Genomic DNA, 19,253 nt, shown 5'->3' on the forward strand with positions numbered 1-19,253 from the left:
AACTAGGCGATCCGTAAACCGTCGACGACAGAAACAAACAGAGCGTCCTGCTGTCTAGGACTCGTTTATATACAGACACCGGTTGGAATAATACGCTAGTCAATCAAGAACAATTCACTAAAATACGAAAGTCAAAACAACATTAAAAATAGAAGCACAATCATCAAAAAGGAAGCACATTTGGAAGCACCATCATCAAAAAGGCAGCACCATCAACGAAAAGGGAAGCACATTTGGAAGCACCATCAACGAAAAGGCAGCACATTTGGAAGCACCATCAACGAAAAGGCAGCACATTTGTAAGCACCGACAACGAAAAGGCAGCACATTTGGAAGCACCGACAACGAAAAGGCAGCACATTTGGAAGCACCGAACACGAAAAGGCAGCACATTTGGAAGCACCGACAACGAAAAGGCAGCACATTTGGAAGCACCGACAACGAAAAGGCAGCACATTTGGAAGCACCGACAACGAAAAGGCAGCACATTTGGAAGCACCGACAACGAAAAGGCAGCACATTTGGAAGCACCGACAACGAAAAGGCAGCGCATTTGGAAGCACCGTCAACGAAAAGGCAGCTCCATCATCAAAAAGGCCGCCCATTTGTCATTGGCTCCAATATTCATTGGCTCCAATATTCATTGGCTCCATTATTCATTGGTTCCATTATTCATTGGTTCCATCAGTCTATTGATTACATCAGTCTAGTGACTCCATCAGTCATTGGCTCCTACAGTCATTGGCTACAACTGTCTTTTGTCTCACCAACTCTAAATATATTTGGCTAGAATTCTACGATTCTAAGAGACTATGAGGCCACAAGGCTACGAGTCTGAAATGATCTAGCTGGTTACTAGTTATACATGGCTTGCGAGGCTACAGAGCTACGAAGCTTCTAGTACACAAGTTAAAGTGACTGCGAGGATAGAGGACTACAAGTCTCCATGAGTACTTGACTACGAAGCTACTCGTCTACAAGGCTCCAGTTGTCGCATCTGTCTTCGAAGGAATTTTCTCTTTTGCTCCAACTGCTCCATCAGCATTATGTTATAAGATTACAAGGCTGCTTGCTTACGTAGCTTCAAGTCTACGAGACTACGATCCATGAGGTTATGAGACTATACGATAACAAGTTTTCAAGGTTACGTGATCGCGAGGCTATAGGACTACGAAGCTTCCAGAACGCATGGTTACGAGACTGCATGACTAATTGACCGCGTGGTTTCGTATCTTCATGTCTCTAACTGACTACAATAGCACTATTCAGTGGTGAGAGTTAATTTATCTTATGCAAAGGTACTTGCTGCGAGTAGTTCCGCTTTTCAACATCAGATGACATCACGTGTTGCTTGCATGTAAATAATAATTATTTCTTTTATGCAGGATGCGGGATGCTCACTATCGATCGCATAAGAAGGTTAGCTACGATAGTCTCCAAGGAGAAGGAAGTTCGTCCTTGTTGCTAGTGCTTCTCAGATTTCTCACGGTCCGCCATCTTGGATTGCGACGTCACGGCGGTCATCTTGGATGAGTGTGACCTTGAACTTTGACCAAAACCACAGGAATGATCGCAAGCACACGGATTAACCATCAAAATATTAACAAGAATAATCGGGAGCACACGGAGAAAACCACCATAATATTGACAAAAATAATCAGAAGCACACGGAGAAAAACGACACAAGTTTTCTTTGATATCATAAAATTTCAGGGAAAAAAATATTTAGAAATAAAAATAAATTAATAAAAAATTAAAAATAAAATAAAAAAATACATATATATATTCTGCTACCTTGTGAACTTCTCATTGTTGAACAAAGATAAGTACAAGCCAGAATTTTTTTTTTATTTTTTTTTAATTTTTTATTATTTATTTTTATTTTTAAATATTTTTTTCCCTGAAATTGTATGATATCAAAGAAAACATGTGTCGTTTTTCTCCGTGTGCTTCTGATTATTTTTGTCAATATTATGGTGGTTTTCTCCGTGTGCACCCGATTATTCTTGTTAATATTTTGATGGTTAATCCGTGTGCTTGCGATCATTCCTGTGGTTTTGGTCAAAGTTCAAGGTCACACTCATCCAAGATGACCGCCGTGACGTCGCAATCCAAGATGACGGACCGTGAGAAATCTGAGAAGCACTAGCAGCAAGGATGAACTTCCTTCTCCTTGGAGACTATCGTAGATAACCTTCTTATGCGATCGATAGTGAGCATCCCGCATCCTGCATAAAAGAAATAATTATTATTTACCTGCAAGCAACACGTGATGTCATCTGATGTTGAAAAGCGGAACTACTTGCAGCAAGTACCTTTGCATAAGATAAATTAACTCTCACCACTGAATAGTGCTATTGTAGTCAGTTAGAGACATGAAGATACGAAACCACGCGGTCAATTAGTCATGCAGTCTCGTAACCATGCGTTCTGGAAGCTTCGTAGTCCTATAGCCTCGCGATCACGTAACCTTGAAAACTTGTTATCGCATAGTCTCGTAACCTCATGGGTCGTAGTCTCGTAGACTTGAAGCTACGTAAGCAAGCAGCCTTGTAATCTTATAACATAATGCTGATGGAGCAGTTGGAGCAAAAGAGAAAATTCCTTCGAAGACAGATGTGACAACTGGAGCCTTGTAGACGAGTAGCTTCGTAGTCAAGTACTCATGGAGACTTGTAGTCCTCTATCCTCGCAGTCACGTTAACTTGTGTACTAGAAGCTTCGTAGCTCTGTAACCTCGCAAGCCATGTATAACTAGTAACCAGCTAGATCATTTTAGACTCGTAGCCTTGTGGCCTCATAGTCTCTGAGAATCGTAGAATTCTAGCCAAATATATTTAGAGTTGGTGAGACAAAAGACAGTTGTAGCCAATGACTGTAGGAGCCAATGACTGATGGAGTCACTAGACTGATGTAATCAATAGACTGATGGAACCAATGAATAATGGAACCAATGAATATTGGAGCCAATGAATATTGGAGCCAATGACAAATGTGCGGCCTTTTTGATGATGGAGCTGCCTTTTCGTTGACGGTGCTTCCAAATGCGCTGCCTTTTCGTTGTCGGTGCTTCCAAATGTGCTGCCTTTTCGTTGTCGGTGCTTCCAAATGTGCTGCCTTATCGTTGTCGGTGCTTCCAAATGTGCTGCCTTTTCGTTGTCGGTGCTTCCAAATGTGCTGCCTTTTCGTGTTCGGTGCTTCCAAATGTGCTGCCTTTTCGTTGTCGGTGCTTCCAAATGTGCTGCTTTTTCGTTGTCGGTGCTTACAAATGTGCTGCCTTTTCGTTGATGGTGCTTCCAAATGTGCTGCCTTTTCGTTGATGGTGCTTCCAAATGTGCTTCCCTTTTCGTTGATGGTGCTGCCTTTTTGATGATGGTGCTTCCAAATGTGCTTCCTTTTTGATGATTGTGCTTCTATTTTTAATGTTGTTTTGACTTTCGTATTTTAGTGAATTGTTCTTGATTGACTAGCGTATTATTCCAACCGGTGCCTGTATATAAATGAGTCCTAGACAGCAGGACGCTCTGTTTGTTTCTGTCGTCGACGGTTTACGGATCGCCTAGTTTGTTTCTTCTGGTGCATAAGTCGTGTAATTGCCTGTTCTTGAGATTTCGATGGCATCTTTACCGACTTTAACGACGAACTCGATGGAGGTTGTACCATCGACTGCGGTAACCATGACGTCAGCGCCGACGATGTTGGAGCAGATCCCGTTGGCAACGTCGATGACAACACTGGAGGAGTCTTCGATATGTGCTGATCCACCATCAGCTGAAGTTTCATCAGCATTGAATACTTCAATTAATGAAGAGCGTACTTCGCATCAGTGCAAATACTGTGGCGCATCATTTACTATCACCTCAAATGCTCGCAGACATGAAAGAAGAGGTTGTTCTAATAATGTTCAAAGAATACAATTACAGTGCAATAAGTGCAATAAACTAATTTCAAGTCTCGATAGCTTACATCGTCATTATAAAAAATGCTCCAAGAGGTATTTTGAACATGGTTATTGTTTTGACTCATGTGATGTAACGGCTAATGAGAATATATAAGTAAGATCCTGGTGATATGAACTTCAGTCCGTCTCTGGCTGCGGTGATGAACGGATCGGATAGACATTTAAAGTCATGTAAAACGCTTAGTCCGTACAATAAGAAGACAGTTTGAATCGAGAAATCCACAATACTTTAGTAATTTGTCTGTGTTTTTTTTTTACTTGTAGTTGTGTTGAGTTTATGTAATAAAAATGATTTTAAAAGAACTGGTGGAATTTTTTAATTTTTTCAAACCTGTCGCTTTTGTGGTAATTTTTTTTGATTAAAGTTAATTTTTATCACCCAGGGATCGAACCTAGTATCGATTCTATAGGTAGATTAATGATTTATTTTTTTATAAATTTATGGATCAATAAATACAAATATTCAAGATGACGGTCGTACTGGCTTATAGGATAATGATGGTTGATTTGGAAACTATGCTTCTTTTAGGACTTTGATCATTATTTATTAAAATTATAATTTTTTATATAAAATTTAATGTTTTGTATCGTCTAGGGATCAAACCAAGGACGTGAATCCAGCGAATCAATATGTAAATTAATGAGTTAATTTTTAAATGAATTTTGAAATTTTTCCCGCATTTCTAGCATAAAAATTACGGATTTCCAAGATGGCGCCCAAATTTCTAGATGGCGGGCACCTTAGTAATAATCAATCATTACTGCACTCTAGCGGGTTAGAATAAAATTATCCAGATGGAAATGTACTCTATAATACAAGTACACACACAAGATGGTGTACTCCAGCAGGTGGTAGCTCCTGGTAGCATGTAATGTACATAAAATGTTGGATCCATGATGGTCAACAAGGTCAAAGTCAAATTTCAAGGACAAAGTCAAATTTCAAGGTCAAGGACAAATTTCAAGGTCAAGGTCAAAGTTCAAGGTCAAGGTCAAATTTCAAGATCAAGGTCAAATTTCAAGATCAAGGTCAAATTTCAAGGTCAAGGTCAAATTTTAAGGTCAAGGTCAAAGGCCAAGGTCAATTTTCAATGTCAACAGTTGAGGACAAAAGTATGGTGACCAGATAATTATACTAACATGTCTCCAGCACACTATAGCAGACGAAAACAAGATGGTTGCCTCCAGCGGACAAAGATAAGATGGCGGACATGACGTCATACCAGCCGATGGTAAATACCTTGTTATTGGTGGTGGTAGGTCAGTCTGAAGTTGGCTTCTGTGGAGGAAGGATCTGATTTTTTTTATTTTTTGCCCTCACTGGTTTCGAACCAAGGACGGGAATCGATATAATCAATCAGAATTCTATTAAGTTAATTTTTTGATGAATTTTGAAATTTTTCCCGATTTTCTAACATAAAAATTACGGATTTCCAATTTGGCGACTAAATTTCAAGATGGCGACTAAATTTCAAGATGGCGACCATAACGATAATTGCAACATTAATAGGATCCAATATGGTGGTCGTAACGTAAAGTGTAAGAATGACATGGTACTCAACCAAGATGGCGGGTGTAACGAAATATGCAACATTTATATAATCCAAGATGGCGACCATAGCGATAACTGCAACAGTGGTTTTTAAGATTTTTATTATTTATTCGATTAAATAATTTTTTTAATGATTTTTAAAATTTTTCCCGATTTTCTAACATAAAAATTGCAGATTTTCAAGATGGCGGGCGTAACGAAAATTGCAACGGTGACGTCATAATCCTAAAGGAGGCTTACCGGAGGCTGTAGTTAAGGATGCTTAAGCCTATATCAGGAATTTCGTGGTTTTTAAGGCAAAACGACTTTTGTGGTTTTTCGAAATCCTAATTTTCCCTCGAAACGGGAATTTTTCCCTCGAAAACGGGAAATTTTGAGTCATTTTGAGTCAATTTTGAGGAATTTTGAGGAATTTTAGTCCAAGATGGCCGCCGTGACGTCACAATCCAAAATGGCGGTCACCGACACCACAACCACAGCCTGACGCCTGGCGCAGGATGCCCATTCACATACTACTGCTGGATATAGGTCGTACACATGAATATAGCAATAGTTTATTAAAATTAGGTCACTTAATAAACCTTCGAAAATAACAACACACTGTTAATAGTTTACTGATATTATTTTAAAATAATGGGATGCTCTTCGGCTAGCTGAGACTCAGTGGTAGTCACAAGAATTGTTCAATAGGACCACTGAGTGTGTGTAAGAACCAAAAATTTCAGTTACTGTTAATTTTTAGCAGTGTTTTATAATCGCGAGAAACTCATACACATGCAATACTGTTTATTTAACGTATTTGGATAAATAAGGCGAAATGTGCAGAATAATATTCTCACGGAAATTTCATCTCACTTTACTGTATCACAGATAATCACAATGTTTTATATTTCAAAACACTTAACAGCATTAGATTTTCTAGAACAATTTACTATTAGTGAAAATAGTGAAAATAGATAAAATAGTAGCAAATGGTGAAAATCCTTGTTTATACATTAAAATAGCTGGGGTACTCGGACAATCCTCTATGTACTCGGGAAAGTTACACTAGCTGATTGGATACTCACGCGTGAGAACTGTCAACTGAGACGATTGTGATTTGATACTTCTTTTTTCGAGAGTTTTTCATTGGATCAGAGTCCTTCAGGTCAACTTGCGTCCAATCACTGTAGAAACGATTTTTGATTCTAGTTTATCGATAAATGAATCTGCGAGATTTTCCGGTATTGAGGGACCTAACTAGACTAGTTTCCACCAGGGGCAAGAACTCATCCCCCCCCCCCTTTTTCAAACCAATCAAACTAAACCTTTCCGCACCACGCCTCATATCTCTACCACATATTAATTCACCTAATACAATTATTTTTCTTTCAACATAGATGGTAAATAAATAGATTTATTTATAGTCTTTGGATATCCCACGATCCCTGGTCAGTAGGGTATGTCTCTTCGCCTATTTGTAAAAGTTATTGAGCAAAATGTGCTGTTGTTTCGTCCTTCGATAGTTCAACTCTCATATTTTTTTGTTAGTCGCAATGTTTGTACGTGTGGCCAGAGATATTATTTTTTAAAGCATGCTTTAATTTCGTCTGCTGGTGTTGACTTGGGGATAGCCGGAAGTGTTTGTCGAAAATATCCTGAGAGTATGAGTAAAGCTCCTCCCATCACGTCACAGTTTCCTCGCAAATCTTGTAACTAAAAGTTTGGCACTCTAGACATTTTTACAACAGTCGAGAGCATTCTACAGCATTCCCAAGTGTATCAGAATTTTTTAAAATTTCTAGGAATAATTTGGAACTTTCGAGAACATTCTAGAATATTCTAGAATTTTTTCGATGAAGATTATTCTCATATTTACCTTAGAGGCGTAGTTTTGGAGTTAAAAACTCAAAGTTTGGCGCTCTAGACATTTTTACAACAGTCGAGAGCATTCTACGGCATTCCCAAGTGTTTCAGAATTTATTTAAATTTTTTATAATAGTCTTGATCATTTTAGAACAATGTAGAACAATATAGAAAATTCTCTATAAAATTATTCTGATTTGTATCTATGGGGCGTAGTTTTGGAGTTGAAAAACTAATAGTTTGGCTCTCTAGACATTTATACAACAGTCGAAAGCATTATACAGTATTCCCAGACGTTTCAGGGTGTTTTGAAATTTTTAGGAATTGTTTGGACGTTTTATAATATTCTCGAGTATTGTAGAGTGCTCTCGAATATGCACGAAAACTCTGGACTGTTGTAGAAATTGCTAGAAATCATAACTTTAAGTCCTTATATTTCCGAAGGTACTCCTTTTAGGTAAAAACAAATATATTCTTGTTTGAGGGGGGGTCAAAGGGCTATCACTGCATGTAAGTCCCTTAATCGTACCTTAATTAGTTTTTGAGTTTTAGCGGCACGCACATTCTACACTTTCTTTTATAATATATACAATCTGCAGTACCCGGCGTTGCCCGGGCTGAACACAGGGTGAAGGGGAACTGTTTAGAGATCAGATGTACCTAGTTAGTAATTGTCTTCTTAATTTGAATGTCAAGTGTGCAAAATTATTTATATCACTTTCAGATCCCGACAGACGTTGTTCTGCCAGTTTATAGTTATTTACCAGTATATATCTAAAAATTGGTGGTCTGTATGTAATCTAGACTATATAAAGCACTAGAGAAAAAAGCTGAAAAATAAGAGATTACTAATTATGAAAATATTCCATTATCTCGATAATGCTCGGCATGCATTGCAATGCCTCATTCAGTTTTGTTTTGTAATATGTTTGAAGTAGTTACACATATAGAAATCATCTATCCATCTCTCTAAGTATATTTTTTATCTATATATATATCTATATATATATATATATAGATATATCGAAAGGAAACAGATATTCGAAATTTCTGAAATTTTCGAAGTTTTGGGGCTTTGTCCCAAGAGGAGGGGGTATGTTGAGGACCCTGAATGGCTCGAAAACACTCAAAATCTAAAGAGATCTAGAGAGATTTTTAAAATTTTTGAAAATTCGCAATTTTGGGGCTTTGACTCCTTGAGGAGGAGGTAAGTTTGAGGACCCCGAATGGCTAGGAAACACTCAAAATCGAAAGAGAAAAAAAAAGTATATATTTTAAAAACAATTAAAATTTTCGAAATTTTAGGTTTTTGCATTTCCCCCCCCCCCCCTCACCCTCATATTTGTTGGGGAAGTCGACTTTGGGTAAAAGTTCCACCATGCCCTGGACACTTTAGTTCGTAATGACTTAATTTTAATACAATTTCCTCCAATTATTCCAAACATTGCGGCTTTCACTTTTGAGGAAGAGTGGTGGGGGGGGGGGGGGGGCTGAGGTTCAGGACCTCGAATGTTTCGGAACACTCCATCTCGAAAGAATAAATATTGAAATTCCTACAATTTTCGAAATTTTGGGGCTTTGTCCCCAGAGGTGGGCGGGGGGTTCGAGGACCCTGAAACACTTAAAATAGAAAACACTTAAAATCGAAAACACTTAAAATCGAAAAAAAAAAAATTTTAATTTTTTAAACTTTCGAAATTTTGGGGCTTTGACCTCTGAGGGGGGGAGGGGCGATGTTAAGGACCCCGAATGGTTTGGAAACACTCCAAATCGAAAGAGATATAAATGAATATAAGAATGTAGGCATTTACTGTACTCCTATCTACCATAATAACAATATTGACAAATAGAAAAACTTATTAGGGTTATTACCTACCTATGAATAATTTTCTAAATAAATTAATAAATAACTCTATGTTTAAGAATTTACGTACATACATAATATTAAACTTCAAACTATACACACCAAAAAAAAACTAAGGATGTTTGTGAAACTATTTTTTATTTAAGTCAAAGTGTTTAAAACATTTGTAGGATTTGTTTATATGTAAAACTGTGGTGGCCATATTCCGCTTATCCAAAGTAGTATACAAATTAATAGAGATTTCACTTCCTGTACACACCACAAATCTTTGAATTAAGTAAAAAAAAACATAGTCCAAAATGAAACGAAAAGTATAAATAATGACCATTTGACAAAAAAAAAAAATTGTACTACTCTAATGACATTGAAAACATACTCGTGAAATTTAAAAGAATTATGGGTGCCCCAGGTAGGGAGAAAATATATATAGAAGAAATTAATTAAAAAAACATATAAATAATTTTTTTTCCTAGCCTAAGTTGATTCTAAGTGTGTAGGGGAGGGTCCAGGTTAGGGGAACACACACATTACATAAAATTAATATATATTTTTTTAACCAGTTTAAAGATTTTTTTTTAGACAAAAGATGCCTATGTCCATTCCCAGGATATAATCTATCTCCTTGCCAAATTTCATTACGATCCGTTCAGCCATTCAGCCGGGAAAAGGTAACAAACAAACATACAGACAGACAGACAGACAGAGTTACTTTCGCATTTATAATATTAGTATTGATTGATTAAGTGGATTCAACACCACATAATACCGTAGCACTACTGCATATTGGACGCTAAATAATTATTTTCTAGTAATTTTGAATATTCTTAAATTAATAAAATGCTACTTCCTGATTGGCTGGAAGGCTGTGAGATTAAACATTTTCCCATATCAATATAACAATAGAAACTGTCAACAAAGATAAGATAAGTGTAAAATAACACAGATTGAAAATAAAAGCATAATTAAAATGTTATATTTAATAAAATTAAACTATTTTATTTTACAAATATCATGACTATTAGACCTGAGAGGGGTCTATGAATTGTTCTGACATCCGAAAAACAATAGTCATAGAGTTGTAGGTTTTGTAGATATGGATTACATTTCAAAGTAAAATACTGTTTATAAAAACATATTAATAAAATTCAGGAAATAAAAATGCAACTATTAAATAACATTTTAGTAGACATAGCCATCCCTATTGAATAATAAAATAAATATTTAGAATTTAACATTACTAATGATAAACCAAAGTGTTATTTAACGTACACTATCGTATCAATTATGACAACAGATCATAAACATTGCTCATTTTATAAGTTTCATTTGAATCATTTAACAATCTGATTCATTGTATCATTGTGCACTAACAGTAGTCTACAATACATAATCTTATCATCAAAGTTTTCATAACAGTTCATACTCATAACATTTGCCATTTTCATAACACCACAATAATATTTACAACACTGAGTTACAATTGACAATTATAAACAATATTTTTAAGAGTTAAAGTCTGTTTGCCTTTTCCTTTTTGTTTGTATTTGTTCTTAGCACCTGGTAAAAAAATTATTTTGCGGAGGCGTGCACGGTTTTTTTTCTTACTTCATGCTGTTAAAAGTAGGTCAAGTTCTTGTTTTCTTTTTTCTTTCTTCAAAGAGTGTTTTCATTTTTTTGTTTCTTTTTTCTCTCGTTTGCTTGACCACAGCTGATACCAGATGAGCGGATCTTTACGACGAAATAAGCGTGGCGCTCGACAACCTGTCGGCTCTCTCTTACGCAGCTCATATTTCATTTGTCTTTCGTTTCCTCTGCGTTCAGCTGTAAGGAAATGTAAACATCGCAAACTAGAGTATTATAACTGTTCTTTTTTCACCCCAAGAGACCCACATCGATAGTCTGCTCTTCGCATCTGAAAATTTATACTTTAAATTTTCACTTTTTATTTTTTTTTCTCTGTAATAAATTATAAACATAAAATTCACATTACACAGTTAAGTTTTTACACAACATTGCTTGGATATCCAAACCTAGGTAACTTAGCATGCTGTTTTGTAGTTCTGTTAGTGTTCTGTTGCTTGTAGATTGCAAACCGCATGCTAAAGATTAGGAGACACACAGCATGTCGGCGGGTACTTAACACTTGCAGTAGGTCGACGATCATGATAGCTCGTCCATACAACGTTAGTTAGACTTAGAGCACAATTAGGTAAGCTGTTCTTGTAGCAATTTGCTCTAGTATAGAATCCGGTGTGTGGGTATGGCCATACGATGTGGATACGATGTGAATCATGTACTGTACAACTGTAATAAGGTCGAGGACCTTCGCGAACAACTGAGATGGAAAGTGGGTCTGATTGGGTGTGACTTTACCCTTGCAAGCATGGTGGCTCGGAGGGAAAGTTGGCTACTCTTTCGAGAGTTTGCGAGGGGGTCATGGGTCGGTTGGAGGCTGCGGTTTTTTTGCTTCCTCCGGTTTGAACATGGGCTGTCTCCTGATTGACTTGGCGATTTGCTCCGGGGATCCCAGGTGCTTGAGCTGGTACTGGGTAGCCCACACCCAGTAATAAGCAGTTGTGGCCCGGTGACGGGCCCTCGGCTGGGACAGTTGCTGGATAATGTATGGTGTGCCTGGAATCAGTGCCAATCATCCTGGTCGAGAGATCTTCCTTGTCCTACGCTTTAGATGGTGTACTCGGAAAGGGTGTGTAGTGCCTGGTCCTGGGTATATTGCGGCCCTGTCCAGTTGTGCTCCACACGACTGTCATTGGGAATCGGGCTTGGTCACTGGAGTGTTTGTGCCAATCACCCTGGTTGAAGAACTATCCTTGTCCTCCGCTTTAAATGGTGTACTTCGAGAGGGTGTGTAGTGCCGTTCATCTCTGGGGCTGAAGTGTTGGTTTCCTACCCGGATTTGGCTGAGTCTTGTGACATTAGTTGGTATGGTAGTAGCCTGACTGGTGGTGATACCGCGGTGGTCACCAGTTTCCGAAGATGGGGCATCACAGTTATGTATGTCTAGTACGTACTGTATGGGTCTGTGCCATCTTGTTGGGTGAAATCTGAGTCTGACTTCCTGTGAAACGCAGTCCGTTGATTTGCGTAGGCAGTGGGCGTTCCACAAGTTGGACAGAGCGGAGGGTACCTGTTTTCCAAATCTAATCCAGATGTTGGGCTCTGGATTAATATAGAACTCTAAGGTGACTCCTGAACTACCCTAAAAGGGCGCAGATTTAGGAGGGGCGGTGGCAGGTTAGCCGGACTTCAGGCCGGAAAACAATGTTCTTGTAGCAAACATATGCATATCAACACAATATAATAAATCTATTTTTCCATGTGTAGGTTCTGTTTTATTGCAACCAACTAAACTAATTTACGAACACACTGATTTGTACATCTAACATCATGTTAAACACGGTAAACATCCCAGAGCGAGTGGCATGTAACTTCATCTCGTCGCAGGACAATGACTGGAATTACACTTCAGTCACACATTAAACAGCATACAGTCAGTTGTTTTCTTAAGCATCTTCTTGGCATGACGCAACACTAGCAACATAATATTACACACAAATGTCAATACAACTTTATCTCTAAACATGAGACCAATAAACACACTATAAAATCAGCTGATGGCCCGGCTTCTCATATCTTCGTAACGCGGGTGACAGATAGCTCTGGTTTACTCTTGATTTACTGTAGGCTTGTTGTAGGCTCTCAGCTGTGATTTGATATACCTTCCGATGCGTTTTGTAGTGATAGGTACAGCTGTTTTCATATAAATCTACAAATTTGCATACATCTGTAATTTTACATGAATATGTACTTATGTTCCTTTACAAAATATATTACAGTGTAACAATATAATCATTTATTATTAACAAAACCCTTTTTCCAACCCTAATAAGTCCCTTGTGTACTAACGAAATTATTTTGTCAAAAAGATTTATTTAAAAAGTTTTATATTGACAAAAAATATTGTTTGTCTATCACAGGTATGTTTTTCTTGTGTTATATTACGTAGGCGTACGCCTAGTTACGTTGTACCAATGAATTCGTCTACAATTTATCAGCTTGTTTTTATGTGGATTTTATGTTCGGAATCAAGGAGAAAAATCATATATTTTGAAACCATTTATCTTAAAGTTTCCAATGTGGGTAATGTTTACACTCCGTAACTATTACACATATTGCGACGAAATGTTTTTCTAATATTATCTACAATCATATTTTAACAAATAAGGATCAATTACGTAATTACCTTGGATCATCCAGAAGACAACATGTGCGAGCTGTAAACTCAGAAAAGTTCTGGAGAAATAAAGAAGTTTCATACCGGTTTAACTTTGTTTAATTGTTTGTTCTCTGAGGCTTAAAGGTGCATCCAACCTATGACGAATCGAAAGCTAATCGTATCATTCGACTCGAGTCGAATCGAAAGTCCATTTAAGTTGTAAGTCTAATCGATTGGAAATGATTCCAACCCTAATGTAATGGGTAGGGGTCGGAGTTGAAAGACGAAATCGAATGGGGCTGCCTCTTATGGACGTGTTGAATCCTGTCGAATCACGTCGCGTCAACTTCCTCAGTCTTATTCTCTCAGTCCTTGCGTGGACATCGCGTAGTGATCCGTTTCAAGTGATGGTTTTTAATCAAATAACGGTGTGGAGTTATATAAAAAAACACTTCGAAGTTCATTGAAGTCTACCGTACCCGGATATCTTTGTAGGATTCAAAGGACAGTGCTTATTAAACAAGGTAAAAAGACATATGTAATGGAAACTGCCGTCTCATTTTGGAATTCATAAGGTGGAAGTGGAATGAAAATTTCAAAATCTAGAGAGCTAATTCTTGAAGGAAATCTCTTTCAACCCTTTCACTACAAAGCTGTTTGGAAGTAATGACGATTCGAACTAGCCGAACGGAAAAAGTCGAACAGAATGTGACGAACGACGCTTTTCGTCGCAGCGTGGATGCGCCTTTACATCACACGGCCATGCACAGAGGCTGAAAGCTTATGGGACTTGCAGTGCCACAAAAGCTCTAATGAACCACAGGAGAGCCGACTCGACGCTCGTTAGTTCGAGCCGCACGCCAGGCTGATGGGACACACGCGACACGCGCCAGGTGGAAAGCGCCGCTTTGTAGATCAGTGCTGTGCGCGCGTCAGAACGGATAACATTATATGTAAAAATAATAATTAAAAAAACACGATTTCTTTGTCGCATGAACTAAAAAAATTTTAAAAATCTTTAAATATAAGTAATTTTTTTAAAGAGAAAGAATGAATTACAACTCTGTATATGACGTAATTTTTTTTATTTAATAAGCTTAAAATAAGAATCAAGTAATAAACAAAACCATTAACTCTAGTGAAAAAAAGCGTGGGGTGCTCTCTTCTTTCATTTTCTTAATAACTATATACTAACGAATAGAAATTAATGTTAGAAAATTTAAGACAAATTATAACAAGCATTCAAAGCTTTTTGTCCTTAAATTTAATTGTTTTGTTTATTACTTGATTCTTATTTTAAGCTCATTAAAAATTACGGTATCCAGAGTTGTTGTTTATTCTTTCACTTTCGAATAAATTAAGTACTTAAAATTAAATATTTTTTAATTTTTTAATTCATACAACATAGAAAGCGTGTTTTTTTGTTTTTTAACATATATATATTGTTTTACGTTTTAAATCATATTTAATTTTTTTTTAAGTCTTCTAAATGTACCACAGGATCAATTTGTGTTAAGGAGCATGGATATAACTATAAATTAAAAGAACATGTTAATACTCATAGACTATTCATTCTTCTATGGAAAACAATAGTACTCTGTGATAATACTGAATGTCAATATTATATCAATTTTGTGATATGTTTGTTCAAAACAGTGATCCAGTTAACAAATATATATATATATATATATATATATATATATATATATATATTTTTTTTTTTAGGAAAAGAACATTTTATTGAAAAGGGCCAGGACCCATCCCCCTGAGAGAATTGGGGGGGGGAGGGGTGTAATGATGGTTGACCCACAAACATCCAACTTCGTAATACTACTCGAAATGCACTACATAATTAATTTTCATAGTCCCGAAAATTTTGGAGGAAATTGATGGCCCCACCCCCCTCAAGGTCTCATCCGAGGGGGTTATGGTACCTGAAGACCCTGGAAGCACGTCAGAATCACGGACTTATATTTTCCTGAATTTCGAACAATCGGAGGAAAGTGACCACTCATCAGGGCACCACTGATTGATCTCAAACAATCCAAATATAAAAGGAATGGATTTTTGAATTTTCTGAATTTTGAGAATTGACCTCCTGGGAGGGGGATGAGCGTAGAAGCCTACCCCCGGGAAAATTTACCACCATGCCCCGGACTCATGGATATAAAAAAAGCATGGTTATTGCCCATAACACTAAACACTTTTTTTTGCCCCTATGCCCCTCCCCTCTTTACCTCATCTGATCTAAGTCCGTAAACTATTGTATTGTCATCGGGATTGCATATACTTGCAAAATTTAAATCGATACGACAGTTAGAAGTAGATTAAAATCGCATGTTTTTATTACATAGTTACAAGTTAAGCTAATAGAAGCATTTTGAAAATAACAATATTTGTGCTACTAACCATGCCAAAAGTTAGTTTTCTACATACTTGACAGTAGCGTTTTCAAGAAGGAAACATTGGGATGAGAAATCTCACCAAACTTTCCAATCTAAAAATGAGAAGAATAATATAAAGAATGAAAAAGAAAAACTCTATAAAAATTCATAGGCCTAGGTTAAAACATATTATAAATTACAGAATGAGTCTTTAAAAAGAGGCCTCGAACAGATTCTAAAATAACTGCAAATTTGCGGACTATTCGATGAATAATAAACCTGAAAAAAAAAATTTCTTCGCAATCTCAGATAACTTCATCTTCGTATAAACTACGCCTGTTTCCGACCTTGGAGTTTTTTTCGTTGTAAACGAGGTAAACACAAGGCGTGGGGGAAAAAAGTGTTTGCTGTACATTTAACAAAAATTGGAATGTTTTTTTTTTTTAAATATAATAATTTAGTATATTGATTTTTATTCGAAATAAGTTAACTCAGTACCATACATTATCTTAGATGAACCGTAAATTTACAAATATCGTATAATTTGTAACCAGCATTCTTAGTAAATTTAAGGCGGAAATTTTTAACAGTAAAAATAATGATTTATTAAATAAATATAGCACAGCGTGACAACAGCCTATCACGACGGGGCGCGGGAACTTTTTAGCGCCTTCTGTAGGTAGTTTGTGTCACAGCGTAATGTATTTACTTAGTCGTCGCTCTTCTCACAAATATTACACTCATCCTGTATGTTATAAATACTAATGATCGTCGAAAAATTGTTTGGATATATAGCGTGCACCGTTAAAAATTACAGTACATGTACTTTTAACGAAGAATTTAAATAAATTAAACAATGAGTTCTTCGTAATTTAAAATAACATAATCTTAGTAGAAATTACGACGTATTTCGACTACCGAAGATGCACGTTTCTTTCTAAAAAAAAATTTAAAAAATGCATGCGTGGACAAAAGAAGAGTTCTTGCTGTATATTTAACCAGTTCTTGAATGTTTGGTTAATACACCAAAAATATTATTTTGGATTAATGTCCAAAGTAAGTGAGCTCAGTGTCTGTAAATGTACTAATAAAGCCGTAAATGTACAAAGATATTTTGTAATCATCGCTCTTCGTAAATTGAAGGTGAAAATTTTTCACAGTTTGTGTAAATTCACAAAACAAATAATGTATTTTTTTCTAGACAAGCACTTCACTATAAGTAATTTAACCTCATTTAATGTGCGTGGAAGCAAAGATTAAATTTTATGCCAGTGGTTTATAACCTTATAATAATTTAAATCCAGTCCATTAGTCAGAAATTCCATCCGAGAGACCGGAGTGACTTTTTGATGGCGACTCGTTACAGACGTAATGTAGATCTTGAGCAGCCACCCGCCGCTCCACGCGACCTCATCATTCAGAGATATCGACCATCCGGGGTTGAATAACTGCGGCCCCATAACCGCGCGCATTCCGTTCGCCTCTAATCTTCAACAGCCCGGCGAGCATATCCGAGCTCTCATTAATCGTCGCGCGTTTAACTGCAGATTACTACGACTTCCCTCCTGGGAATTTTTCTCCTCCTCTCCGCCAGCTGTATTGATCGCGAAGCTGAGGGCTCTCCGTCAAAGCCTGGCTGGCTTTCACTCGCGGTTACGGCGCGGGCGTATTCCTTTAACGGCCGGGTAATTCCAACACGCTCTCCTCATCTCCACAGCTGTGCATTCCCAATAAGAATAGCTGATGTTTGACTATATCGTGATTTATTTTCTGAAATGGCCTCCAGTACATCTTTCATAATATCATATAACCATACCCATTAAACGCATACGTAAAATTTGCTCCGTAGTACACTAGAGTACACAGAAATTTTGCTTTTCGTTTTGTTTTTCTCGTGCTCTTTCCCATTAAAAATTTTCTGTAATGCCTCATGAAATTTCCTGTACTTTTACAAAAGATTCCTTTGGAAACCAGTAGCCAAGAAAGATCATGTAATACTGCCAAAAATATATTGTTACTTTCTGCAACACATGGCTATGGTTATTTTTGCATGTATGAAATACGTGTTTCGAGATAATACTGAGTAGTTCTTCCGATGATCGGCACATAATTTTGTATTTCAAAAGATGTTACATTCAAGAAAAAAATTTTCAAACCATGTAAAAGATAATAGAATATTTACTAATTGGACTTGATTTTGTTTTATCATACTTATTTATGTGCGCAGTTAATACTGAAACGCTATTCAGGGAACGGTTTACAAATAACTTTAACTATTGGAGGTACCGGGACAACACAAGGCATAAATGCCAGGGTAAGAACCCGAAGTCAGTGTTACTGCGAACAGTATTTTGTTGTGATAGGTAGAGTTGTTTTCATACAAATGCACAAATTTACATACATCTGTAATTTTAGATGAATATTTCTGTTCCATTTACAGAATATATTACAGTGTAATGTTGGTAGTCTTTAATGGGTATTAACAAGACCGGTTTTTACGGTATGTCATTCCCTGTTGGTTGCGACGCCCGTGACGCAGCTGTATGCACCCAAGCTTTCATTCTGAAGTGTCTCGGGTTCGAGCCCCAGGCAAGAAAAATGTATCAATTTGTTTTTGAGTGGAATTTTCACAAATCTGTCACATAATCAGTGAATTTTCACACGATACATTTTTGCCAACCTGTAAAAAATAACACTTCTATAACACGATGCAATGTTCCACACAGGCTCCACCAGAAGCTTCCAGCAAAACCGCTAGCCTAGACTCCATGGTAGCAAGTATGGATGTTTCTATGGAAAAAACTATCACACGAAGAATTGTTACTGGTGTAGGTCTAGCTTGTGCAAATATTTTATTATCATTGTTAATACTTTTTGTATTGTAAAAAAATGGATGTTGGTCATTAAGTGTCACATAAAGGTGTAACTACTTCAACAGACCACATTATCACCGAGTTTCAAATCAATAATCAATATAACTTCATTCCATCCACAATAATTTACAATTTTTAACACTAAGGTCACACTACCTATTCATTCTGATTGGATAAAATTTCCATCTTACATGAAACATTCCACATAAATTCGAACACGACCGATTACAAAAACTTCCATGAAAACGACCAGCTCTCTGCTAATTCTTCCACAGAACCTTCCACACCTGCTGCCATGGAAAACCTTCCAAGAAAACATCCATCGTGTGATAGGGGCTTTAGACATTAAAGGGGAGGAAATGGTTACTGCTGAGAGTTTATCGATTAAAGGTCCCGCGTTCGATTCCCGGCCAAGCTTAAAACTTAAAAAAAAAAAAAAAGAGTTTGCTGTGTCGAGGAAAATACAGGAGACAGAGGATGGTCTGGATGAAGAGTTGGACAGGGTAGGAAATATTCTACCATGTGGGGGGTTGGGGCATT

This window comes from Bacillus rossius, chromosome 1, assembly GCF_032445375.1.
Source record: "Bacillus rossius redtenbacheri isolate Brsri chromosome 1, Brsri_v3, whole genome shotgun sequence".
Classification (NCBI taxonomy): Eukaryota; Metazoa; Arthropoda; class Insecta; order Phasmatodea; family Bacillidae; genus Bacillus; species Bacillus rossius.